At 49.8% G+C, this 27,440-nt stretch overlaps 1 long non-coding RNA gene across 1 annotated transcript; it reads left to right on the top strand.

The window, feature by feature from the left end:
* Positions 1-21,464: 21,464 nt before the first annotated feature.
* LOC123402739 lies at positions 21,465-26,027 on the top strand. Its single transcript, XR_006611339.1, has 2 exons — positions 21,465-22,133; positions 24,237-26,027. It is a non-coding gene; the product is annotated as an uncharacterized LOC123402739 (long non-coding RNA).
* The last annotated feature ends 1,413 nt before the right edge of the window (positions 26,028-27,440 follow it).

Genomic DNA, 27,440 nt, shown 5'->3' with positions numbered 1-27,440 from the left:
CAGGGGTGTACTTCTTCACACACGCTCCCACCACTTATCACGAGATGCACGTCATGCATCTCGGCGACCTTCAAGCAGAAGCACTGGCATGGGTGTCGTCCACGACCTAACTAACCACACAAGACTCTAGTCCAGGTTTATCGCCTATTTGAGATTAAACCCGCAAGGAAGTCCGGCCGAAGTTTCCTCTACGGTCCCAAATGATGTGTACAGGGTTCCCAAGCCCACCTCGACGGATGGTACTACGCTTGGTACACCGGGCCATGATGCCTAGTCTGTCCCAAGCCCACCTGTACGGGGTGCCACTCGGTAGACTACTAGCATGTCCTATAAACACCAGAAACTAGTTACAACTCCTGGACAGAGATCTTGGTGATTCCAATTAAGATCCTAATGTGTGGTAGTAGATAGTCTTGGATAACACACATGGGACTCAGTTCATAAGGACGGTCCCAATGAGATAACCCGCCACGTACTCCTACACAGCCTCTCATCGGTATCTTTACCAAATCGGATTCACACCTTTACTCTCACACTATAGAACATGAACACCACCATTCCGATTCATCGTCCAGATGGATCAGACCCGACACGACTCTAAGCATAGCAGGCGCAGTAATCATGCATAGATGAGTAAGCACAACAAGGCTCAAGCAGTTGCTACTCATGCTAAGTGGTTTCAACTATTTACTGTGGCAAAAACAGGTCATGCAGAGGGATGGGTTCAACTACCGGAATATGTAACAGTTGAATTGTGATTGTCCTAATACAATAAAAGGGAACAGAGGCGAGAGAGTAGGATTGTATCGGAATTCTCAAGGGGGGTTGCTTGCCTGACACATCTGAAAATAGCAATGAGTTTTCATCAATGTCAACGATCACATCGTCGGAACCATCGGCTATCGAGAGGGAAGAGCACCGGCAAACAAAAAGGAACAATATTTACTTCACGGCAATGCAACACTATGATGCATGATCATGACATGAAAATGAAATGTGGCATGCCTAATGTAGCTACCACTTCTTAGGTTGAAGCTGATTTGAATCAAAATTCAAATATCACTTCAAATAAGGTATTTTTCAAATACCCTTTTAATTGATTTGACCTGATGCTCAAGTATAACTTGTTTTATCATACATGAAAATAGGACCATTGGATTCCTTGAATTTGTTTGATCATTTTTCATATATAAATTATTTTCATTGGAGTTATAATTTATTTTCTATGATTTTTCAAAGTTTTCAGCATTTTCTGGAATTATTTTTATATCAAATAATCATTTATTGCGTCAGCTCTGTGTCAGCAGGTCAACTGACCTGGGCCAGGTCAAACAGACCAATGGGGGCCACTGGTCAGTGACCCACGGTTAATCTCGCGTTGACCAGCCTTAACCAGGGCTTTGACCAGCCCTGGGACCCATTGTCAGTGGCTCTGGTGGAGGTGGTTAGGCACTAGCTACGTTGCCACATCGGCGCTCGCCGCAGACTGGCCAGCGGCGACCTTAGCCGTGACGGAGGGCTCGCCGGAGTTTCCCTAAATGGCGCTACAGGCGGTCAAATCGCACGCGGTTTGCGGCTACACGTTGCTAGCTAAGAGGTCATTCTTCCAAGGATAAGCAGGGCAGCTGGGGTGGCCAGAGGAGGCACCGGCGACGAGCTATGGCGGCGGCTGGATCTCGGGTTCTTCCGAACCAGCGCTAGAGGGGACGAGCGGCTACGGAGAGAGGGAAAATGGAACCGGTGGCTCACGGGGGGCTCGACTGGCGGCTCGGCACACTCGATGAGGACCTGCTGGTGGCGAATCGACTGCTGCATCCGATGGCCGGAGATGGGGAATATGGTGGCGATGGCGGCGCTCCAAGGCCTTCGGGCTCGATTCCGGTGGCGAGGGGGATCAGGTCGACGAAGCGGCTCCTGTGGGCTTCTCGGAGAGGCGAGGGGAGGCCAGAGGCTGCGGCAACAACGAGCGACAGTGACGGCAGCGCTCGGCCATGGCCGGGAGACGGCAATGCTGCACGAGGGAAGAAGAGAGAGAGGGATAAATGGATAGAGGGGGTTGCGGGCCGTCTCCTAGCGAGGAGGATGAGGACGGGGAGGTAGCAGGAGGTGGAAGCAGGAGGAGGCCGCGGTCGCTGCGCTGCTGCCACGCAGCTTCTCGGGGAAGACGACGACCAGGGGAGGCGCTGGTGGGCTAGGCTGGGCCAGGTAAGCGCTAGGTAATCCTCTCCTCTCTCTCTCTCTTCTATTTGTTTTGTTTTGATTTCAGATCCAAAACATTTTTTATAAAACCTAAAATTTTGTTCCTGTGGTTGAGTGGATTATTCCACACACGGTCAACATTGATTTATTTATTTTGGAAAACTTTATTTATTTATTAAAAACATAAGTAATTGAAATAAATCCAACAATAATTTTCACTGGTTTCAAATATTTCTTTTGAAGCCTAAATTTTGTTGGTTTGGTCCAGTTATTTGATTTAAGGTTAATCCCATTTGCTAGGGTTTTTATGAGGCCATTTTGGATTCATTGACTGAAATGTGTTTTATATTTGGTTTAATCCATATGGGGATTGTATTAGGTCACCCCCATTTAGGGTTCAAAAGAATTTTAGCATGATGCATGGATGCTTGGCAAGCAAAGTAAATTTGGGTTGTGACATCCAGGTATTCCATGAAGACTTTGTTCATGAGGTACATGAAGTACGCTAGGGCATTGGTCAACCCAAACGACATGACCGTGCACTCGTACAGACCGTACCTAGTCACAAATGTCGTCTCAAGTATGTCCTCGGGCTGAATCTTCAGTTGGTAGTACCCAGATCAGAGATCGATCTTGGAGAATACCTTGGCACCATTTAACTGGTCTAATAGATCTTCAATCTTGGGGAGTGGATACTTGTTCTTTATCGTGACTTCATTGAGGGAACGGTAATCGACGCAGAGCCACATAGTCCCATCCTTCTTGGACATGAATAGAATAGGTGATCCCAAAGGTGATGCACTTGGACGGATGAAACCTTTCCTCAATTGCTCATCCAACTACTTCTTCAACTCTGCCAGCTCCTCGGATCCCACCCTATAGGGATTCTTATAGATAGGCCTTTACCCGGGCATGAGCTCAATGATGAACTCGATGTCTCGGTCAGGAGGCATCCCAGGCAGCTCATCAGGAAAGATGATCGGGTATTCACATACCATTGGTACTCGGTCCAACTCTTTTTCCGAAAGGCAATTAACCTAAAGGACTTGAGCGGAGGTAGGCTCCGGGACATATTTGACTCTGACCCCTTGGTCACTTGTCATGGTAACAGCCCTCTTGGTGCAGTCCAGTATGCTTTGGTGCCTGGCCAACCAATCCATACCAAGGATCATGTCCAAGACTTGTGACTTAAGGACAATGAGATCTTCTATGAAGTCTATCCCATTAATGCTGATCCCAACACCTCTACATCCTAGGTTGGTACTTAGCACTGCTCCCGGAGTATGTACTGTCATTTTCCCATTAAGGAGGGCAGGCTTCAAATCACTCTTTGCAGCAAACTTTTTGGTGATAAAAGAATGTGAAGCACCACCATCAAACAATATTGTTGCTTGGGTGGAGTTGACAAGGAACGTACCCAGAATGCAGTCCGGGTCCTCCTGGGCTTCCTTGGCAGAGATGTGATTCATGCGTCCCCTGTTTGGGGTACTGCTGGTTGTGGGGAGCCTGATTCCTGTTTCGTGCTCCATGGCCTTGTCCTTGATTTGGTGCATTGGGGTGCGGTGCATCAGGTTTCTTGTTGGGGCATTGCGTGGAGTAGTGTCCAGTCTGACCACATCCAAAGCAGGTGACCTGCCATGGAATGTTAGGCTTGACCCCACTGTTGTTGGGCGGATTGATTACTGGCGTGGGGTTGGCATGCTACTCAAGCTGATAGTTTGGGAGAAATGCAGGTGTCTTGTATTGTTGTTCCTGATAGTTAGGCCTTGCCGGGGTGGATTGCCACAGACGAGCCTTCTGGTTGCTCGAACCACCATTGCCCATCATCTTACGCTTGCGAGTATCATCCATACCACGACGCTTGTCTACCAGCATGAGAGCCTTGTTTACCAGATCACAGAAGGTCCAGTAGTCACACACAAGAAGTTGGTATTATAGCGACTGTTGAAGCCCTTCCATGAAGCGTTCCACCTTAGCAGCCTCAGTGCTGATGTCTTCTGGCGCATACCTTGACAAGAGGTTGAACTTCTATAGGTATTCCTTGACTGTGTCGCTGCCTTGCTTTAAAGCACGGAACTCCCGCTTCTTGATAGTCATCATTCCACAGGAATGTGAGCAGCGCGGAACCCGTCTTTGAAGACAGTCAAAGTGATATCCTGCGCGTCTCGTGTAATCTGGAACTTGTCCCACCAAGTCCTGGTTGTGCCTCTGAGACAATGAGAAGCATACAGGACTTTCTTGCGACCATCGGCGCACTTAACCAGCGCAAGGAGGTCTTCAATGGTGCGGATCCAGTCATCGGCATCCATGGGGCTCAGTTATCCCAGTGAATATTGGGGGTGTAGTCCGTATGAGCTCAGACAGAGTGGAGCGACCATTGCCATTTCCGCCCTGTGGCAGGTTGTTCACTAGGGCCTCAGCTATTTGCTGGATGGTAGCGTTGTTGGCTTGGCGTTCCTCTCAGAGAGCTTGGAGGAACTGAGCCATGGTCATGTTCTCCGAAGGAGGCGGTGGCAGGGGAATGTCGCCTTGCTGCTGCTCGGGGTGATCTCCAGCTTGGGCAGACCCACCGGTTCCTGGCTGGTGGCTAGAAATGCCAGTGCTGGGGTTCCCGAAGGTACTGGTGCGAGTAGAAATCACCATCATGTTTGGAGCAGACAGGTCAATACTCCGAAGTGGTCGAGAGGAAATCAAAAAGGGATGATGTGCCTATATAAGGGGGCTTTGGTATAGTGCAAGTGTGTCAAACAAGAAGGGTCGAAGAACCCTATGCAAATACGTTAATTAAGATAGGTGATGCAGTCGCTTACATGTTGCCTAAGGCAAAAGTGCGGCTTGCATCGAGACACAAACAGAGAGCATGCAACATTAATGGTTTCATATGAACCATTACACGTACTCGACTTCGCATGGGGGACTCCTAACTTTTCCTAAGACATCCATCTAAGCAATGGATTGCTCGGTCTCGTACATAGGTTCTTCAGGGTCTTCCTCTTCATCCTCATTTGTGCAGGTATCTTCTTCCTTCAGGGGTGTGGGGGAAGGAAGAGGTCCATCACGACGATGTTTCATCGGTGAAGCGGTGAGGAGTTCAGTGTATTCCTCTGCGGTCAGGAGACGACTCTGTATAGGAGTGGCCTTAAGTGGTGGTCTTCCTCCTCAGAAGGCGATGGCAGATTGCCCTCCAGGTGCTCCTTCTTTCCTAACCTTGCGTGTCTTCATCTTCTCTAGGCGGAGTAGGTCCTTGACTTGATGAAATTCTTGGCGGAGCATCATGGATTCCTTAATCAGAAGGTGAGCTAGAGTGTCGGCGGAGAGGCTATAGTAGGTCTAAAACCTGAGTGGCGTTCCGTCCTCCGGGGATGGGTTGAGTGTCCATCTCCCGTCAAGTCCGTCCTTAACAAAAGGCAGGTGACGAGTAGCCGGCTCGTTGGCCATATCGGGAAGGATATCGTGGAGATGCACGAGCGCCTCTCGTGCAGTTGTCTCCACTGCCAACACCAGATTCTCCATCTATGGTCCTTCAAAGAACCAACTAGCTGGGGAGTCGTTTGCCTTCACAATCACGTCCACTTGATATTCCTTTGTGTTGGCATTGACCAAGTGCTCATGGTAGACAAGAATGGGTGTGCTACGTACTTGACACTTCTCCATGTTGTCTCCCAGGAATAGGGGAAAGCTAGTTTCCAGAAGCGTCTCAGGTACGACAGCTATCTACAAGGTTTTTAGGAGAGGGTTAGAAATTTGTGGGGGATATGAAAGGTAGTAGGGTGTAGAAAATCTCAAGTATAAGGTTTGAGTGTGTCATTCGTCTCAGCTTTCGTGCATGCTACGTAAGGCTTACTACAGTCAGGAGGCCTCTCATACCAGCTCTCTGGGACCCCGACTTACGTGTCGACATCATCGAATGCACGTGTACAGTGATCCCAGATATCAATACTCACTGAACACACATATACTGAATAACAAGAGTCTTACATCCGAATTTAACGTCTGATACAATAAAGGACTATCATGGTCAAGTCTTACATAGATAGGGCCTAGAAGGCCAATCACACCAACACAACTACTAGCGGAATACTTGGTAGTAAATGGGAACCCATGCCATCAACCTTAACCAAGAGGCATTCTGACTAGGAAGCGTCCTAGTTCGAGTGTCCGTCTGCGACAATGAATTCTTCTCCATACTCTGGTTCCTCCATGTCTGGTCAATAAAATAACGAGTGGCAAGCCAATGAGTACTTTGAATGTACTCGCAAACATCCCATGATATGGATAATGCAGTTGGTACGATAATAAAGTAATATGTAGTCTTTCCGGAAAGCAAGTTTTAATTGAAACATGTGCATGGTCAATTACTTGTATGGGTATGCATCATAAGCTAGATGGTAATCATAAGAACAGGTTACGGATATCAATATATATGTTGAGGGCAGGACACCTTAGGTTCACCCATGTACCAAGTCTCCAGACTTGTCATATCATCTTATTCAGATAACACCTTTAAACATACGCACACATTTGGTTTATGCGGAAACGACTGGACGTAGTTTAAGCAGGATTACCCAACTGCCTTGACAGGGGGCACCTCTATTCGAATAGTTTGACACTCTGAAGATGTTGTACACTGTACCCACGAGATCCGGGAAACTTTCGTGTCATCCACGACTCGTGGTATATAACATACCCGAGGTAAGTACCCGATCATTGCCTTTCCCCTAACGACACTAGACAAAGAGTCCACTCGATTGGTACCCAACCCACATGATCTATGTCTTACGAGCACCAACTCTAGAACGTATCATCCATGCCGGGACCAACAGTGTGCTCGGAACACGTAAAAACGACATAGTCGACCTACCTGGTACGACCCCGTCACAAGAGTAACCATATCACTCCCGCCACTAGTAATGCGGCCTCTTTGCTAGCATCGACTAAACTAATCAAGAAAGCCCCGTCCCATAAAGGGGTATCGTGGTCATACATGTAAGGTTGGGACAGTCGACGCATCATAAATCTAATCCCATTTCCGAAACCACTCACAGAAAACATTTCCGGTACACCACTTCTTTCTCAAGTGGTCACCCAACTCAACACCGTCACCCTCATTCATTAGTGGCACCCGACGGGGTTTTCGTAAAACCTTTGATATCATCTTTCTGTAACCATCAACATGCATGTGCTCATCCTATGCGTAGCACTACTATTACTTGTCAACCATTTGCCAGTGTGACCCTCATAGATGGTAGGGACATGCTCAATGCAAGTGCTCTAGAGGAGCTATCGGAAACACCATGTTGGGGTGCACCGATTAATCTTAACTGTATGCATCGGAATAAAGTATCAACATGTCATACATAAAACATTTTCTCAGACATGGTCAAAGGGCTGGTTGCCTTGATCGCCTATGTATCCGGGGTCTTCGGGGTCTTCGGGTCCAAGTCCTTCGTCAAACGCGTGATCTATCATCATAATAATCATAAGAAGAAGAAGAAGAAGAAGCACACTCAAAAACATAGCACAAACTGTCGGATTTCGGGCTTCGCAAAACCCTAAATATTCGAACTCAGGGGCGTGTACGAAGATCTCTTGCGGGCTCGCCTCACCTAACTCTCTACTCGTTGGGGATGGCAGAGAACTCACTCGATGGTGAGGAAGACACAGAACGCGGCAGTTCACCTAGGTTCGGGCCGCTGAGAAGCGTAATACCCTACTCCTGCTTTGGTGGATTGCCTCTCGTGGAGGTTGGTGGATGAACTGTTACAGTGTTCGAGGGCATCCGGAGGCTGGGGGGCCTTTGTGTGGTGCCGGTGGGCGAATGGATGAATCGCCCCCCTATGAAGTAACCTACTCTCTCTATATATAGTGGCGGCCCTGGTCCTCTTCCCTTATCGCTTCGGCGAGAAAGGATCCCACAACGGCCCATTTTCCACGGGGGACAAGGGAACATGCTTCCCGTGTCCAAAAGTAGTCTTCACGTGCAAAGTGGCTGTCAGCGCTGCAGGGACGGGTCCAGGGATGACGTCCGTCCTGCTGGATGGCAATGTTGGCCTTGTTGCGCCAGAATGGAAACCTTTGGAGGATCTCTTGGGAACCCGCGTTCATCCTTGCTCCCTTTGCACTAAAGGGGAAACGGCACCGTCCTGCTGTCTGTTGCTCGCCTGTCCTTCCTCTTCGTCATCCTTGACTCATGAGGCCGGGTCTCGCCTCGGAATATCCATCGCTCCGGAGGGGTCCTGGCGAGGCCCCCTCCGTGTCTTAATGCTGCTCCCCCTTGCGAGGCTTGGCCCCTCGCGAGGACCTTGCCTTGAGTGGTGCCATGCCCGATTATGCTTGCTTGATGAACTGGGCCAGCCCTAGGCCACAGGCAGGCAGGTCCGGATACCCCCATTCCCATAACACCAACAGTAGCCCCCGGACCACAGCCCTCTCGGGTTGGCTTCTGGGCGAAGTCGCGGGGACGGCCCGAGGCGTCGCGAGCCCTAATTGCCTGTGGGCCAAGCGGCACACGTGTCCAGCCGCCATGCAGCGACGCTCTCGCTCTAGGCGCACCAGACCACGATGGCACGATCTCCAAGAACCGCACTGGCCATCATTGTTACTCATTGAATGGCATCGGAATGTCCGGCCCATGCCCAATGGCCCTCATGGACGTGACTGCTCAGTTGTCAGGTGAGGCGACGTGGGAGGCAATGCGCGTGCCGGCCCACCTCGCTAGGTGGTCGCAGTTCACCTATAAATCTGCCCCGCCCCTGGCAAGGGGGAGGTACTACGATCTTGAGCTTCCTCTTTGCTTCCTTTGCTCCGCCGAGAAAAACCTCTTCTTCCCTTCGTTTCTTCGTCTTCCATGACGCTTCTAGGAGGCGATCCTGGCAGGGGGAAATGCGCGGCTTCATTCACGCCCTCGTCTGCCCCGGGGAGCAGCGGCGAAGGGCCCTCAGGGTCGCCGCACGTTCGCCACTATTGGGATCTTATTGATGAGTAAGTACCTCATCTGCACCTCCTTTCCTTGTCCCGTCCGATGCTTGGTGGTTAATCTTCCCTTTTCTCCAAAGCGCCCGCAGCCAAGAAGCTCAAGCTCAGCAAGCTTTAGGAGGAGGCGGAGGGGTTGTGGGCTCAGCTCGAGAGTGCCGAGGTCGCCCTCCAGGCCGCCCACCAGGGCGAAGCGGAGGCCAAGGCGGAGTTGGCGTCGCTACAGAGACAGGTCCAGGAGGTGGTCGACGCCGTTCAGGCCGCCCAGGACGAGGCAGTGTATGCCCGGATGATGGATTCCCAGCGTGCCAAGCAGTTCGAGAGCATCGCCGGCCAAACGGCAGGCGCAACGCGCCGATTCGTGGGGGATGCCCCTGAGCTGCCAAGGGTGAGCAGCGATGGGGGCTACCTCACATTCTCCCAGAGGGTGGTGGAGACGCTGGAGACCGGTGTCTCCTGTGTGGAAGAGGATAAGTGTCCGACGCACGCGAGCTTCTGGGCCTTGCCATGACGCTCGTGTTCTCCAACCTGCACCGCCTTGTCCTGCAGCTTGATCTCTAGCGCGTCGTCGAGCTGGTGCCCGCTGAGTTCCGGTGTTTTCCCCGGGACGAAGTGTGCCCATGCGTGGACGTCGAGCCTACCGGTGCCAAGGGCGGTGTCGGCAGCCTCTCCCCCTAGGCGTCCCCTAGCTTCTGTTTTCCTGCCCTTGTAATGTTGGACCATGAACTCTACCCTGTCGGACGTTAGACTTTTGTATGTCACCTTCGTCGTTCTCCCTTTTCCCTTTCACTCTTGAATCGATGGCTTGCTCGCTGGTAGTCGTTGCGGCTTGGCTTCCTTGCATAGGGTCCGCCGCTGACACAGCCGTTGCTCGGGTGCAACGGCAACCAAGGCCCTCAGGAGGTCCCATCCTCCCGAGGCATCGTTTGTGCCGTTGCACGCTTGGTCGATGGCCTCTTTCCTTGCCACAGCTTAGTCCTTAGGCCATGCATCCTTTCGTTAGTACGCGTGTTTTTAATTCGTTCTTGATTCGACGCAAAACCAGATGGCCCCCGTCGGGGCCTACGGGGTACTTAGCTCATGGGTTTGTGACGATCCTTTGTGCAGCTCCTCCTGAGTAGCTCCTGCTTTGTCGATGGGACGGGGTGGAGACCCTTTCGGCACTCTATGTCTGCGGGCCCCTGTCCCGCACATTTCCCTGCTGCCGTGAGGCGCAACCCGTTACCAAGGTTGTTCCTCGCAGGGAAAAGCCCGGACACCCTGGGTGCCGACATGGGCGACACCTGGGTGGCCGAGTGGCTTTGCAACTAGTAAGGCCCCTGAGGCATGTTGCTCACAAGCCCCCCTTCACACTCAAGCCGCTCTACGTCGACAGGCCCCGGTCTCGCACATTTCCCCACCACCGTTAGGTTCGACGCACTTCACAGGGCGGGGCCCCGCCGCCCTCGACACCGACTGGAGCTCCAAGAAGGCACCAGGGGTGGTGAGTGGCCTTATGACCGGTAAAGCTCCTGAAGCGGTGCCCACGAGCCCCGTTTGGCGCTCGAGCGATTCCCCATTCCATCCCTTTGGTCATCGCCCGGGGGCGCCCTGAGGCCTCCCGAGACTCTTTGTGGTGGTATCGTGCTTCGATCCGTGCCCTCGAGCGGGGGTCGACCGCTGAAAATGTTTGCCCCTCAGACGGCAAGTCCTTGCTTTCACGCTCCTTGGCACCTAGGGGCGGTGCATAGCGTTCAGGTCCTCAGAAAATTTCATCCAGAAAAGGAGGCTTCAAAGCCGGCGAAACGAGAAAGCGCAAGAGAAAATACCCCCCCCTTTGTTTTTAAAACATCAACTTTTGAAATCGACAAATTTAAGTCGAGCAGAGGATAATTCAAGCCCCACGAAGAAACAGGCAAACGCCGTGTCCGGAACCTAGCCTAATCTCCGCCACCATCTCCCCCAGCATGGAGCATAGGGCTTCCACTAGGCGTGGGAGGGACCCTCCGCGTCCTCGGAGGGGGGCTGGCATATACAGTCACAGCTCGTTATTACGTGAGAGGGTCACAGGGGGTGTATCTGGGAGGTCGCGAGGATGCTTTGCCCTCGTGAGTGTCCCTACCCCCCGAGGCATAGGCGCCTGATTCCTTTTGGGTCTTCACCCAGCACGGAGCATAGGTCCTCCACTTGGTGTGGGAGGGACCCCTCCGCGTTCTCGGGGTGGGGCGTATACAGTCGCAACACGTTATTACATGAGAGTGTCACGGGATGAAGTAGGTTCCTGAAGGATTGAAGGACGATGCAGAGATGTCACGGGTCGATGTAGGTCCCGGGGACGCTTCGAGAGCCCCATGCCTCACAGGCGCGTGCCCCGCTCGTGGTCCCCGGGATCATAGCGGCGTGGCGTGGTCTGCCTTGAGCGAGACCTCGAGCGTGGGAGGAGCCCCCGGCACTCGCTAGCCGGAGAGCTCACCCAGACGGTAGGTCCTGAGTCCCCGGGGCGTTGCCCCAACACGCCTCGCTGGGGCCCCTAGGTTCCCACGTTGGTACCCTGGGCCATGCCCCCAGGCCGGGCTAGCCCAACCTGAGGGCAACGACGGGTACCCGAACACCCACTGGCGATCGAACGAAGCTCGCAATGGCGACATGGGCGTGTGTTCCACCCTCCGTCCCCAGGCGGGAGTCGCGCGCCCCAGAGGCAGGGGCGGATATACCACCCCGTCCTCCAGGTTAGGATCGTCTGGCCCGCGAACATGGGAGTGTGCTCCACCCTTTGTTCCTAGGCTGGGGCCTCCTAGCCTGGATACAAGGGTGCGTCCACCCTGTCCTTGGCGGGAGGTCCCCAGACCCAGACGTCTGCCTGAAGCAACTCCCGGCCAGCAGGTGTGCCCCGCGAGGACACCCGCGCTGGGTGTCCCTGTGAAGCCACCCCGGCGGTGCTGTTCATACCTGTTTGCGCGGGGGCTGCCCGCGGGGTCGCGCGCGTGCCTCCTGCCGTAGTGATGGTCTGTGATGCTTCCTCTGTAGCCCGTACGTGGGTCGATGCGGTCATCGTTGAACTGCGTGCGCATCCAGGGGTTGATGTAGTCGGATCTCCGGTACTCCCTCCTCGTTCCGTGACGCACGCCGGGGGACGCTCGACGACGCCTCCCCAGCCCGGCCAAATCTCGTGCCTCCAGCAGCTCCGGCCGAATCCCAAGTGGGAGCAGGCCTGAGGGGATGTTTGGGACGTGCCCACGTGGTTCCTCTGTTGTAGCCCCTGGCGATGCGGGCTCACGAGCGTGGTTCACATGGGGGTGCGCTTGGGTCTCGTCGGCGACGTCGCGCCGAGCTCATGCGCCACTAGGAGCATGACATGTATGTGCGTCGGGTGCTGACAGACTCGGAAGGGGGGAGGAACAGCCTAGACGCGTGGAAGGGTCGGGGCGGCGGGGGGATGCCATGTGGTTGGTGAAGGCAGCAGCCCCCGTAGCTCGTTGGAAGCCCGTCTGGTGTCAATGTCGGCCGACGGAGTGGCGGAGCATCGCAGGGCGTCCTAGACCGCCTGCACCGTCCACGCCACATGAGCGGCCCGCCTCTCCGCGCGGATTTGGCATCTCCCTACCATGAGTGTGACCAGCTTCAAGAGGCCGAGCCCTGGGAGAGACCTTGACACACACCCTTCTTGGCGCACCAAATGTCGGATTTTAGGCTCCGCAAAACCCTAAAGATTCGAACTCAAGGGTGTGTGCAAAGATCTCTCGCAGGCTCGCCTCACCTAACTCGCTACTCGCTGGGGATGGCAGAGAACTCACTCGATGGTGAGGAAGACACAGAACACGATAGTTTACCCAGGTTCGGGCCGCTGAGAAGCGTAATACCCTACTCCTGCTTTGGTGGATTGCCTCTCGTGGAGGTTGGTGGATGAACTGGTATAGTGTTTGAGGACCTCCGGAGGCTGGGTGGCCTTTGTGTGGTGCCGGTGGGCAAATGGATGAATCGCCTCCCTATGAAGTAACCTACTCTCTATATATATAGTGGCAGCCCTGGTCCTCTTCCCTTATCGCTTCAGCAGGAAGGGATCCTACAACGGCCCATTTTTCAGGGGAGGGGGACGGGGGTACATGCTTCCCCTGTCCAAAAGTAGTCTTCGCCTGCAAAGTGGCTATCAGCGCTGGAGGAACGGGTCCAGGGATGACGTCCGTCCTGCTCGCGGGCGGTGGTGGCCTTGTTGCGCCAGAATGGAAACCTTTGGAGGATGTCTTGGGAACCCACGTTCGTCCTTGCTCCCTTTGCACTAAAGGGGAAATGACACCGTCCTGCTGTCTGCTGCTCGCCTGTCCTTCCTCCACGTCATCCTTGACTCCTGATGCCGGTCTCGCCTTGGAATATCCGCCGCTCCGGAGGGGTCCTGGTAAGGCCCCATGCAGGTCTTGATGATGCTCCCCCTCGCGATTCTTGACCCCTTGCGACAACCTTGCCTTGAGTGGTGCCATGTCCGATTGTGCTTGCTTGATGAAGTGGGTCAGCCCTGGGCCACACGCAGACAGGTCTGGGTACCCCCATTCCCAGAACGCTGACACAAACTCACTTTAAAAATGTTAACCTATTCTGAGAAATCCTATCTTTAGTTTAAAAAATGTTTGTATCTGTTTTTGAAGTAAAATATATTTTTAAAGGCTATTTAACAGAAGCTAAAAATACTCAAACTAGGTATTTAATTAAAGCTGTGCATAAAAGTCTTTGCAAAAATTTGCACAACAACACTAATAAATTCTACACATTTTTAGAGGAATTATGGTGGGAAAATATTTGAATTTAACTAAATATTTAATACTGTAAAAATCATTTAAAACTTAGTTTAAATAATAAAGAAAAGGGCTCAGGCCCTGGCCAACTGGCTAACCGGCCAGCTAGCCAAGCCGCAAGCCTAGGCGCGCGCGTGCCGTCAGGTTTAAACCTGATGCGCGGGCCCCTGCGGTCAGTGGCAGAGAGGGGAGAGAGAGGGTGAGGCAGGACGCCTACAGTTGGGGCATGCCTGTCGGGGTCGTCTTCCACCTTTGGACAGAGGGGATGGGAGGTACGCCGGCGGCGGCTCCAATGCCGTTGTGGCCAGGTGAATGCAGAAATGGCACTGTGGCATCACAGCCTCCCTAGGGGTGGTCGAAGGACTGACGGGGAGGACCTGAGTGACCGGCGACGACGTGGCCGTGGCGGAGATGTTTCGGGTGGTGGTGGAGAAGAGTGCTATGGGCAGGGAAAAGCTCGGGGAAGAGGTGGAGAAGCTTCGTGAGGTCACTACGGTCACGGAGGAGGTGAGAGGAGAACGAGAGCTGGCATGTAGCCCGAGATCGACGGAGCTCCGAAGTGGCGGCGCCTCAGTCGATCTCGAGCACCGGAGCTCTCCTTGCTAAAGTGGAGTGTCTAGGGGCTCGGTTGAGGGTCTGGAGGAGAGGGATGAGATGCTGGAGTGAAGGGGGGGCCTATTTATAAGCCAGCAACGGTGCACCGAGCGGGGGGAGCACCGGTGGTTTCACCACGGCTGCAGGAGAGGGGGAGAGAGCTCGGGGCCGAAACTACGGTTTCGCGGACGTGGTTTGAGACTCCGGAGACTCAGCGGGAGGGAACGGGACCTATGTGCGCGCGTGCTGCGGGGCCGCGCCTTACTGACTGAATCGGGCGTGCTAGGGCACGCGTCGCCTGAGTCAGTAGAGAGGGGAAGCAGGGGGCCCTGAGGCTGCCCTGAGTCGGTTGGTTGTCGGGGACGTCAAGAGACATCGAGGGGAGGTGAGAACCGGCCGAGACTGGCCTGCTTTGCCTCGGGTGTGCCCTTTAGCGCACCGAGAGCGCAGCTTTGGCATGCCACGGCATGTTGGTGCGCTCTGGCATGCTTTGGACATGTCTGGCTTGTTTGAGGGTTGGCTTAGATACCCCTCGGCTGCTAGGAACCGAGAGAGGCATTGTTGGCCAAAGGGAGAGGCTTAAATAGGTTTTGTCAGCTTTGAATCAGAGGTTAAACTGGGTTTTTGGCTTGCGTACTTGGAATCAAATAGGGTACACTCGTCTGTAGTTGAGGAGTGGTGCTCGCAGCCTGTGCTAGGAGTTTAGTGGGAAGGGAGTGGGTGTAGAGAGTGCTAGAAGCTCTTTGACCAATCTGGCTGAAGGTGTTTGATCTGGGTTTGGGGCAGCTAACCTTCACCAATGATGCTAAAAGTTAACACGATTGTGTTTTAGGCAAAAGTAGGATGCTCCACCAAATTTGAGCTCCATTGGACAAGTTTGACAGTGTAAACTAGAAAACACCCCCAAATGGATAGTTCTACCTTATTAAAAGAGAATGTGAGCAAATTAATCCCCACAAATCCAACTCTTGGTAGCGTCTCCCCATTAGAGGCATTGAGCACTCCTACAAAGTTTAAGGTTGTTTGGACAAACTTTGCTATGTAGCGTTGCTTCAATTTGATTCTGGATAGGCAGGGTTCTAGGATTATTTGGTGAACCAAACCACCTTGGAATGAGGTGAAACTTGGCATGATCAACAAATATAGCTTGGGAAACATGCTAGAATTTTCTGGTAATTTATTGAGAATATTTCCTTTGGAAATATTTCAAAATGTCAAAACAGACTGAATAGGTTTTCAAAGGTTAGCTCAAATATTTTGAACATAAATAGGGTTTTAAAATCATATGTACGGAAAATATATGTCCTCTGAATATCTCCAAATTTTCTCAGATTTTTCTAAGGTAGAAAAATAATTTTCCACTCGGAAATATCATTTCTTGCCTCAGAAAAGGACATGCAAATAAAATAGAAAAATATTTTGTAAAATAATTATTTTATAATTTTGGAGAGTTATAATAGTGCTAAAATCATAATACAATCTTTGCTTGAAGGCACCCCCTTGAAATCAGGGACTTAGAGTGCAAACCTCAAAGCAAGGTTTTGAATTAACAAAAATGAGAAAAAGGTTTTTTATGGAAATAGCATGTTATAAAAATTATTTTTAGATCCACACACTCAAGCATACATACAATCAATTACAATCATGGCACTCATTTCATTTTCTTAAAAAGTTCTTATAAACTCCAAATTTGAAAAGACTACAGTTGAGGCAAAGTGAAAAAGGGTGTGACACCCGTGGCAACCAGCCCCAGCAAAGCCAAACTATCAGCCTTAGTAGGCTAGGAATCCCGCACCTCGTCCGAGCTATCAGCCTCAGTAGTTTGCCAACCCCAGGCCGACATACAACAACCCAAATAACAACACTGGTGTTAAAACCAACAACTTTGGGTAGGTCACATGCTTTGGGTTGTGGTCAGCCTAGACACATCTTGAAGAAGTGCCCCAAAAAGAAGCCAGATACACCACGCTCTAGTGAACCAAACCAAGGGCAAGGTCGTGGAGCGCCACCCAGGAATCAAGCTCCCCGCAACATGCCCAACAATGGCAAAGGCCATGTGAATCACGTCACCGCTGAAGAAGCCCAAGAAGACCCGAAAGTTATACTGGGCCGGTACGTTACTTGTCAACACAACCCCAACAATAGTTCTATATGATTGTGGTGATTCGTATTATTTTGTCACACAAAAGTTTGCACTAGATAGTGGCATGAAGCCTACACCTTTGAGTAGTCATATGATGGTACAAACCCGAGGTGCAGTATTAAGGACCAAGATAGGGTGTAAAGGTGTTGGGATTAACATCAACGGGGTAGACTTTTTAGCACATATTATCATCCTGAAGTTGCAAGGGTTGGATGTGATCCTTGGCATGCACTAGTTTACCAAGCACCAAAGCTTGTTGGACAATGCCAAGAGGATTGTTACCATGACTAATAGCCAAGGAGTCGTAGTCAAGTATGTTCCCAACCCTAATTCTGCTCAAGCCCCTCACGTTAATTGTCTATCGGTCATGGAGTTGGACGAAGTGTTAGTGGTATGTGAATACCCAGATGTCTTTCCTTATAAGCTACCCGGAATGCCCCCTGACAGCGACATTGAGTTCATCATTGAGCTTATGCCCGGAGGAGGGCCCATCTATAATAATCCCTAAAGAATGGGATCCAAAGAGTTGGCTAAACTAAAGAAGCAACTCGTGAGCACCTCAGAAAAGGATTTATTCTCCCTAGTGCCACTCATGGGGGATCGCATGTTCTATTTGTGTCAAAGAGGGACGAAACTATCAGGATTTGTATTGATTACCGTTCTATCAATGAAGTCACAATAAAGAACAAGTATCCACTCCCCAAGATTTAAGACTTGTTCGATCAGCTGAATGGTGCCAAGGTGTTTTCCAAGATCGACCTCAGGTCTTGGTACTATTAGTTGAAGATCATGCCCGAGGATATTACGAAGATGATACTTATGACTAGGTATGGCATGTATGAATACACGGTCATGTCGTTTGGGTTACCCAATGCCCCGGCCTACTTCATGTACCTCATGAACAAAGTCTTCATGGAGTATTTGGACAAGTTTGTCGTTGTCTTCACCGATGACATTCTTGTCTTCTCCAAGTCTGAAAAAGAACATGAGAAACACTTGAGGATGGTCCTGGACAAGCTTTGAGAGCACCATCTTTATGCCAAATTCAGCAAGTGTGAATTATGGCTGCATGAAGTTGTATTCTTGGGTCATGTGTTGACAGCTGAAGGATTGTTAGCTGATCCTGCCAAGATTGAAGCCGTGACGGAGTGGCAATCTCCGACCAATTTGAAGGAAGTCAGAAGCTTCCTCGGACTCGCAGGATACTACCGCAAGTTCGTCAAAGGACTCTCAAGCATCGCCCGCCCGATGACTCAACTGTTGAAGAAGGGCAAGAAGTTCGAATGGATGCCGAAGTGTGAGGAGAGCTTCCATGAGTTCAAGAAGAGATTGACAACGGCCCAGTTTTGGCCACTCCGGATATTCACAAGGAGTTTGTGATATATTGTGATGCATCGAGAACCGTGCTTGATGGTGTTCTAATGCAGGAGGGCAGAGTCGTAGCATATCTCTCGAGACATCTACGCCCTCATGAACAGAACTACACCGCTCATGACCTTGAGTTGGTAGCCATGGTTCATGCCTTGAAGACATAGCGACATTATCTTATGGGAAAGTGATGTGAGATATACACACACCACAAGAGTTTGAAGTATATTTTCAGTCAAAAAGAAATTGAACATGAGGCAGCGAAGACGGTTGGAGTTGATCAAGGACTACGACCTCAGTGTTCAATACCACCCCAGAAATGCCAATGTGGTAGCTGATGCCTTGAGCAGAAAGGCTTGTTCCTTGAATGCTATGATCAAGGAAAGGCTACCTGCCTTGTTGAGGAACTTGAAAGCTTCGGATTGGAGCTAGTTGCACTATGGATTATGGCCAACCTTGAAGCAAAGCCTACGCTGATGGATGATATCAAGGAAGCTCAGAAGGGACACGAGAGCATCGAAGGTATCAAGAAGAAGATCAAGAATGGCAAGGCCCCAGGATTCTCAGCGGATGAACAAGGAGTTGTATGGTTTGGGAATCACATTTACGTACCCAACAAAGTTGAGCTCAAGAACCTGATCTCGCAAGAAGCACATACCACTCCATATTCCATCCATCCTGGTTGAACCAAGATGGACCAAGGCCTCAAGACAAGATTCTGGTGGCATGGCATGAAGAGAGTGATAGCTTCTTATGTTCCTAAGTGTGACATATGACAAAGGGTAAAAGCTGAGCATCAGCGACCCGCTGGAATGCTACAACCTCTCAGATGCCTTAATGGAAGTGGGACAAAGTCGGGATGGACTTCATCACTCGTGTACCCAAATCAAGCAAAGGATGCGATTCTGTTTGGGTCATTGTCGACCACCTGACCAAGGTAGCACACTTCATCCCCGTCAATAACGCTTATGATGGAAGCCAGTTAGCTAATCTCTTCATCAACTGCATCGTGAACCTTCACGGAGTTCCTAAGGAGATCGTGTCAAATCGTGGAACCCGTTTCACCTCGAGATTCTCAAAGAAGTTTCAAGAAGCCATGGGAACCAAGTTATCCTTCAGCACCGCCTTTCACCCTCAAACCGGCAGACAGGTGGAACGAGTAAATCAGATACTCGAGGACATGCTTTGTGCGTGTGTTTTGGCATACAGAGCTAAGTGGGAAGATTGTTTGCCCTTTGCCGAGTTCTCCTACAATAACAGTTATAAGTCCAGCCTTCAGATGGCACCATTTGAGGTGTTGTATGGCCGCAAGTGTCGCACTCCCCTCAGCTAGTTAGCAATTGGAGAAGGGCTAGTCTTTGGACCAGATATCCTCCGGGAAGCAGAAGAACAAGTTCGACTAGTCAAGGAGCGTGTGGAGACCGCCAAGTCAAGACAGAAGAGCTACGCTGACTCCCACCGCCGAGAAGTAGACCTCAACCCTCGAGATCATGTCTATCTTCGAGTCACACCTCTCAAAGGAACCAAGCATTTCCACGTCAGGGGGAAGCTTGCACCAAGACACATTAGCCCCTTCAAGATCACCGCAAGACGAGGATAAGTTGCCTAATAGCTATAGTTACCATCTAAACTTTCGGATGTGCACAACACCGTCCACGTGTTGCAACTCTGGAAGTGCCTCCAAGTTCCCAACCGCCCCAACCTCTACAAGGACATCAAGCATCAAGCCATCGATCTTTAGCCAGACCTCACTTATCGTGAGACACCAAGCCGCATCTTGGATGAAGTCGAGCGCTGCACCCGAAGCCGCACCATAAATGTTTTTAAGGTCCGGTGGAGCAACCACACCGAAGCAGAAGCGACATGGGAACGTGAAGACTACCTTAGATCAGAGTTCCCTTATCTGTTTAGCGCTTAGCCTAGGAATCTCAGGGATGAGATTCTTGTAAGGGGGTAGGTCTGTCACACCGTGTGTTTGTACCACATTGCCACATTATGTTTCTACAAAAAATTAGAACCATTTAAAAAAATTGTGTGATGATGACAATTGATGTGGTTGCTACCTGCTTGCTTTTTTGATTATGTTTTAAATCACAAAAAATATTCTTCTCTCAAGAACTCCTCTTCTTGACCCAAAAACCTTGCCCAATGATCATGACATGTGTATAGGACGAGAAACTATTTATAAAATATTATATCAACCAAAAAGAGTTTATTTATTTCAATCTTTCAAAAACCCGTGAGTTGAGATTTGTACCACAAATCCTTAATTTAGGAGGTATGTTTTACCCCAAAGATTTTATTTGGATCCTATTATTTAAAAGACTCCACAAAACCACAAAATAATTATTTGAAAAGTTATTATCCTATTTTATTTAAGTACCTCTTTTTGAGGCCAGAATTGATATTTTGTGGATGAAAATTGTTTTCTTACCTCAAAAATATTTGAAAAAATTTAAGGAAACTCACTGGACATATTTTCCATACATAAGAGTTTCAACACATGGTCATGTTAAAAATATTGGACAAAATCCCTCAAAACCTTTTCTGCCTATTTCAAGCTTTTGAAATATTTATGTATGAAATATTCTCAATAAATCCCAGGAAAATTCTAGCAATTCGTACATTATATATGTGGTGATCCTGCAAAGTTTCATATCAATCCAAGTTGATTTGGTTCACCAAAATATCCCAAAACCCTCTCTGTCTAGAACCAAATTTGAGCAAGTTTACATTGCCAAGTTTATCCAATGCATCCCACAATTCACACGAGTGATATAGCCCCAAAATAAGGATGCTACGCCAAGTTGTGAATTTTTGGGAGTTTATTTGATCACCTAGGACCAAAGGAATCTGATTATGTCCATTTCTAGGGATTTTCATGTTTACATTGCCAACTTTGCTTAAATGAGCTCAAACTTGGTGATCCCTATTGAATTTACCCACAATTCCATCTTCTTAAGTTTTACACAAATTGGCAAAAGGAATCTTTCCCAAAACCCCATCAAACACCTTCTGGCAGAATCCTAAAACTGTTGCTAGGGCACCCAAGCTATTTCCCTTCACCCAAAACTTCACCACAGCTTCATAGGAATCCCCAGCACCCCCAACAAGTTTCCTAATGACAAGCTCCATGATTGCAGGGGTGAAACCCCACTTGCAACCCCTTGGAAAACATATTTCTTCACCCTCTCTCTGCTTTCCTCCACCCATGGATTTTCCAAAGCATCCCATGCCCCTCCCCCCTTTGTTTAATCCTCCAGCAGGTGGTGGACACTGACGGACGCGTCAGAGTGCGTCAAAAGCTCAATCGTGTCGCCCAAAGTCGTGCTCCCGAGAGTTGACCTTGTCGCCTGCCCATACCGAGGCCACCTCGAGCCTCCCCTCGCGCCAGTCAAGGTGCCTTGACGTCCACAACATGATGGACTGCCGACCCCCTCCTCCCTATCTCTCCAATGGCTCTCCCCAACGTGTGCTCGACGCTGCCCGAGCCAGCCAGTCCTCTCCCTCGCACGCACGGGCTTCCCTCTCTTCTCTCTCTCCCTCTCGAATCCTAGACCGACCCCAGGAATGCCCGAGCCACTTCCCCTCGAGCCCCCGTACCCTCTGGCCCCGGCCACGACCTTAGACGGCGCATCGGCAAATGGTGGACAATGGGGCAGCCTATATAAAGCAACCCTGGCTCCCCCGTGTGTTCCACTCATCTCCCCCACCTCCCAATCGCACGCCCGCATGGCTTCCTCCTTGATTTCGAGCTCCGACGCTCGAGATCGAGCCTAAGCTCTCCACCTCTGGTCGTCGGCGTTCTCGCGATGAGGGACCTCGTCAGCGTTCTCGCGATGAGGGACCTCCCCTGGCTCCGTTTTCTTCCCCTATGTCCGTCTCTCACTCTCATGACTCGTTTCCACCTCTCCCCCGCCCCTATTGTTGCAGGAGTCGGCCCCGACGACCGCCTCCTGAAGCTCCCTCCGCTGCACTCGTCATCGTCGATGAATTACTGAGCCCTGGCGACCTCCTCCACCTCCGTGTGACCAGCGACAGCCCCCGAAGTCCATCCGCGCCTTCGCCGCGACAAACCATCATTGCCTCCGGTGAGCTCCTCTCCCTTTGTCGCAAGGAAAGAGACGACAGGTGGGCTCCACATGTCATCCTCTCCCCTCTTTCCCCTCCTCTCTAGCCCGCTGACAGCCCGAGTTTTAATTTATGATTTTCTGATTTTATTTATTTTTAAAGAGAATTTCCAAAACTTTGGTAAAAAAATCTTTTGGAATTTTCTTGAAAATCCTATCTTGAGCAAATTTCTTTTGAGTTTTCCTTGGTAGCAATTCTTGTTTGACAAGAGCCTTACATAATTTCCTTTTGACAAGGTTTTTCATTTGAAGAATCCCTCTCTCCTTCTTTTAAAAATCCCTAAGTAGTTTATGCCCATAAATTTTGCTAGCTAAGGTTTGCCAAAAATTCTTCCCTCTCCCTCTTCCATTAATTTCTTGCCTATGACTTCCTTCTGTCCCTAGGGAATCTTTTAAAATCATATTTTTAAAGATTTGAGGTTCTTTAAAAAAAATCCCTATTTTAAAATGACCCCCGAAAATCAGTTTTGACCCCCAAAAATTCACAAAGGAACTTATAGTTTCCTTTGGCTTTTCACCCAAAGTCCCCAATCCATTGTCGTCCTAGGTACCCTCAACCTCTTGCACCAAAAACTTTCTGGCTGCCAGTTTAAAATTTTCAAATTTTGATTGAGCAAAGTTTGGACCAGATTTCCTGTTTTTGTTAAAAACCCACCTCAACAATTTTAAAAAATCCTGATAAATTGCACGCGGCTTCTAGAGTCAAAGAGAGACCTCCCCAAAAAATTTCAACCCCCAACTTGTTTTCCTTGTGCCTGGATCATTTCGTCAAACAGATGGTGGCCACTGTTCTGAGGAGGACGAACGGCGGCGGCAATCTCGCCAGTACCCACTCTAGCGGCTTGCGGACTATGCCTCCACCTTATCCACGGCGCCACACGGTCTCTTTGGCCGGTTGTGAATGTTGGCGGTGAGCTAGCCTGTGCACAGCCAGCCCTGGCGGCGGCGCCAGCGAAAACTGCTTCGGCCGGCAGAGCACAACGCTGCAAAGCCGCGCCGCACGGAACCGCCCTTTCAACCAGAGAGCCATTCGTTTTCGTCCCCCACCCTGTGCATGCTGCTACACCATCGCCATGCTCTGGACAGTGCAAAGCGCTCTGTCTGCAGCCACCGCGCCCGTGAGGTGCCACTCCGTCAAGATATGACATGCGCGTGTAATTGCTCGGGGTCAGTGGTGAAGCGGAACCCCCGAAGACTGTTGTAGCTAGCCCAACATCCGTACGTACCTACTGAACCCCTGGCTCGCCGTAATAGGCACCGGAATCCATTCCGTCGTGGAACCCCTCTCGCCCGCTTATAAATAGAACCTCGAGTCCTTCTGAAGCCATCACCTTTCCTCCACCTCACCGGAGCCTCGTCAAAACCAATTGGAGGACCTCGGGAGGGTCATCTTCCCCGCATCCGGCCGCCCCAATTAGCTTCGGGATCCAGCTAAATTCGCTCAGGTGAGCGTGTTCCCGCGGCCCAAACTTTGCAAGTAAAATCCTTGAGAACCCGCGCATCAACTCGGCATTCACAGACCTCTACCACGAGATTCATGTGCACCCGAAAGCGCCGCCCGCCGGAGTTGGAGTTGTGGTTGATGTGGTGCTCACCGGCGACTTCATCCACCTCCCTTAGTTGTGAAATCATCCCGTGAGTGCTTCTGCCCCCTTCTTTCCCCTGGTTCGCAGCAGAACACCGCCGGCGATGCCACGAGCTCCTCTCGCCCACGAGGTACTTTCAAACCTGATAGTGGGGGCCCACTGTCAAGGTTCTGTCTATTTTGCAAACCGTTTTCCCATGGCGTATTTCGCTATAGTGCGCTTTTGGCCTTGTCTCGCGCAGTTTCATCACAGCGTTTTCTTCCTTTTCGGTCAGCCCTCTGGGGTACTTTATGTCTATTACAGATTGGCCCTTGAACTTCATTCCTTCATAACTTTTAAATTACAGTGGCTTTTGAGTTGATTATTTTTGCAAAATAATTCTTTTGTTGTCTAGTTTTTTTTAATATTTATTCAAAAAAAATTGAGACAATATTTGGACTGTTGATATTTACGTTAGAATCCGATGTGTGTGACATAGATACCGAAGGGGGGGATGCTGGAGTCTACTTCACCGAGCTAGACCCCGACTTCATCGACCCAGGCAAGCTTGTTTAATCAATTGATGTGATGTTTGATAATAGGATTGTTTGATATTGTTGCATTAAAGAACACTTGCATGTTATATGATATGATTTCATGCATGACTAAGATGACCATCAATGTGATAATGAGAGGCTGTGGACATCCTAGTCATGTGGGATGCGATAGGTTGTGGTCTGATCATGCCAGATGCATGACACAATGTGGGTGAATTTAATAACTCCAGTGTCGGCATGGATCGATCCTTGTTAGTGCATCACCTTACTTTCCATACTACCATAGGTCTTTCCGTAAGGGAATACGGTGTCATAGGTCATAAACCTATTATCAGGTACACACCAACTAGAGGGGCCGGGATGAAGTTTCCATGGCCGTGGAATAATGCCAGTCATCTGGTCAGGGGGCATGTGTGTTTTTGGTCTAGGACCAAGAGGGGGTACCCCCTTGTAGTGCACTATAGAAATTTGATCCCAAGCTAATCGAGGATTTTGGCCTCCCCATCTTATAGTTTTCCCCTGGAAGCGTGATCCGTGTGATTCCTGATCTCAATGGGTAAAAATGGGTGTGTGATGGTTTTGAGTATTTACCTCTAAAATACCATTCGCGGGATTAGTCCTAATGACTATTGAAACCCGTTAGCTATGGGTAAAGTGTACACCCTCTGTAGAGTCAAAACTATTCGAGTAGGTGTGTCCACGATCAAGGATGACTGGTTGACAGGTCAAGTGTTGGTCCTAGTGTCGGTCTCTAGAGAACAAGTTTGTTTATGAAAGTTGTTAATATTGACATCTAGTTGTGACGTTGGAACTAACATAATGAAACTTGGTTGTATTGAATATCCCGAACGATGGTTGTACCACCCAGATATTCATTTACTTTTATGCCCTTTCTATGGTGTCGCTAAGACGCCCGACTTAGGTGAGCATTTACTTTCTTTTTGTGGTGTCGCTAAGACGCCCGATTGAGGTGAGCATTTACTTCATTATGCCCTTTTCGTGGTGTCGCATAGATGCCCGACTATGGCTTGTTAATTTATTACTATACCATGTATGCAGGGTCGCTTAGACGTTCGATGGTGGTTGTTTATTTTTACCAGTTAACCTTTCGAGGCGTCACTTCACACACCCGATCAGTGCAATTTTATCTTCTTGGGTACTTCGGGAGGACTATCGTCCGACTTATCTACTCTAACTTAACTTGTTGTTAAAATTTCTACCGATGATAATTGTGATAATTAACCCTACATGTGGAATTGTTGCATTCATCTTATCTTTTGTGCAAACTGTCTTGCGAGTACTTTCAAAGTGCTCACTCGCTTGTTGATGTGGCCATATATGGATGAAGCAGACCCCATGGATGAAGAGTACGATAGCGAGTCCGATGCCTAGTGGAGTCCGAGTCAGTCTTGTGATCTTGGAGTCTGTCGTTGTATCATTTCACCGCTTTCACCGCCATAAATAAATTGTCAAGCCTCACTCTGGCGCTTGGCATGTAGTAGTACTTAAGCTATGTCACTTCACTCCGATGTGATATGCCTACCTATTTATGCGAGCAGTAGAGTTACCCCATGACCACTGTGATATATCTGCCCTTATGCTAAATATAGGTGTGTTGTAATAATCTATTGAGCGCCTCCGCTCTACCCTGTTTAATATCAAGTACTACTGGTTTTCTATATCAATTTGGTCTATTAGTGTGAATGATTTTCTACACTGGTGACATTCATGGCTGATTTCTGATAATTATTGTATTTGGAAACTGGTCCTAATAACCTTGGTATCACAGCCACGGTGTGTGCAGGAAACCACTAGGTGCGATCGCTAACCGGATTAACAATTTTTAATTTAATTTGAGTGTTCTACATAATATAGAGAATTTTATCTTAGTCAACATATATTTATGTTATGACTATTTGGAAATTTTTGTCTACAGTGTAGATGGCTGGTAACGGTTGTCCATCATAGGTTTTCGCCAAAGAGTCGGCGGGATTTTCGCGACTCCTCACCATCATTGCCAGGATCGCGATTGGACTGACGACTCGCACCGAGTACACGTTCTATCACCACAGGATCAGGATCAACGACACTTTGACTATGCATCACGCCTCGGTGCAGGTTTTTGGTGGGTGCGTCGAGACCCGTCGTCTTCGCTTCGTAAGGAGACACATGCCTACGGAGAGGCAGGCTATGCAGATGGCTTCCAGGGAGGCGATTGCTCATTCCGGGACACCCTTCCAGTGATGAAGACTCGTCTTTCTCAATACCTCCCGTGCCATGTCACGTACACTAGTCACTACGCTTTTGCCTGCCCCAGAGGAGAAGATGATAGGGCCATTGGGATGCTCATGTAGTACCTCATGTCCGTGGAGTCAGGCTTTGACGTCTTAGTGGATGATTTGGTGGCTGCTCGTATGAAGGCTGCTCACACACATCTTCCTAACAGGACTGGGCTTCTCTGTCCCACGCCACCCCGGTCATGCCCTTCCTCCTCTGCTTCATGCACACCATCAGTCCAACCAGTTAGCCGCTAGCTGCCTACTCTTGAGGAGTTCAATCAGGTTATTGATCCTACCCCTATTAGAGGTGCTCCACCTGCTAGCCCCGTGCATGCTTTGGTATGATTGTATGCTCGTAAGCTGAAGGGAAGTAGTCATGTTGCATCATGTAGGATCAGGAGAAGTGCACTAGCTAAAGAACATGTCATGTACGTGTGAGCACGGTGTGAGTGATGTATTGTATATTTATGTTGTTGTAAGATATGTACCGCAGTCCTTCTCCGAGCACGACAAGTGTTTTATGAAAAATATTTGGTGTTTCTCTTGGCCCGCAAAAACTTTTATTTCATCTTATACTCGGATTTTCTCATTTGATTTTTGCAACATCGCCCCTGAGTTAAGAAATACGTCGTCCTTGGACCCGCTCCATGCCGAGTCCACCGCAAGAGAATCATTTCACTTATACAGGTAACAACTTTACTCAAGGGCAATCAAGTCAGCAAGACAGTGACTCAGCATTCCCGCAAGTTTGCCGCATGTATGAGCAAAGCCAACAAAAGCACCAAGAGATGATGAATCAAATTTTGAATATGGAGAATCCTCGTGGACCTCACCAACAACACTCCTGATTGGCTGAATTACATAAGA

The sequence above is a fragment of the Hordeum vulgare genome, chromosome 6H (genome assembly GCF_904849725.1).
Source record: "Hordeum vulgare subsp. vulgare chromosome 6H, MorexV3_pseudomolecules_assembly, whole genome shotgun sequence".
NCBI classification, from domain to species: Eukaryota; Viridiplantae; Streptophyta; class Magnoliopsida; order Poales; family Poaceae; genus Hordeum; species Hordeum vulgare.
The sequence above is the reverse complement of the archived record's forward strand: the minus strand, read 5'-3'. Positions and strand labels throughout refer to the sequence as shown.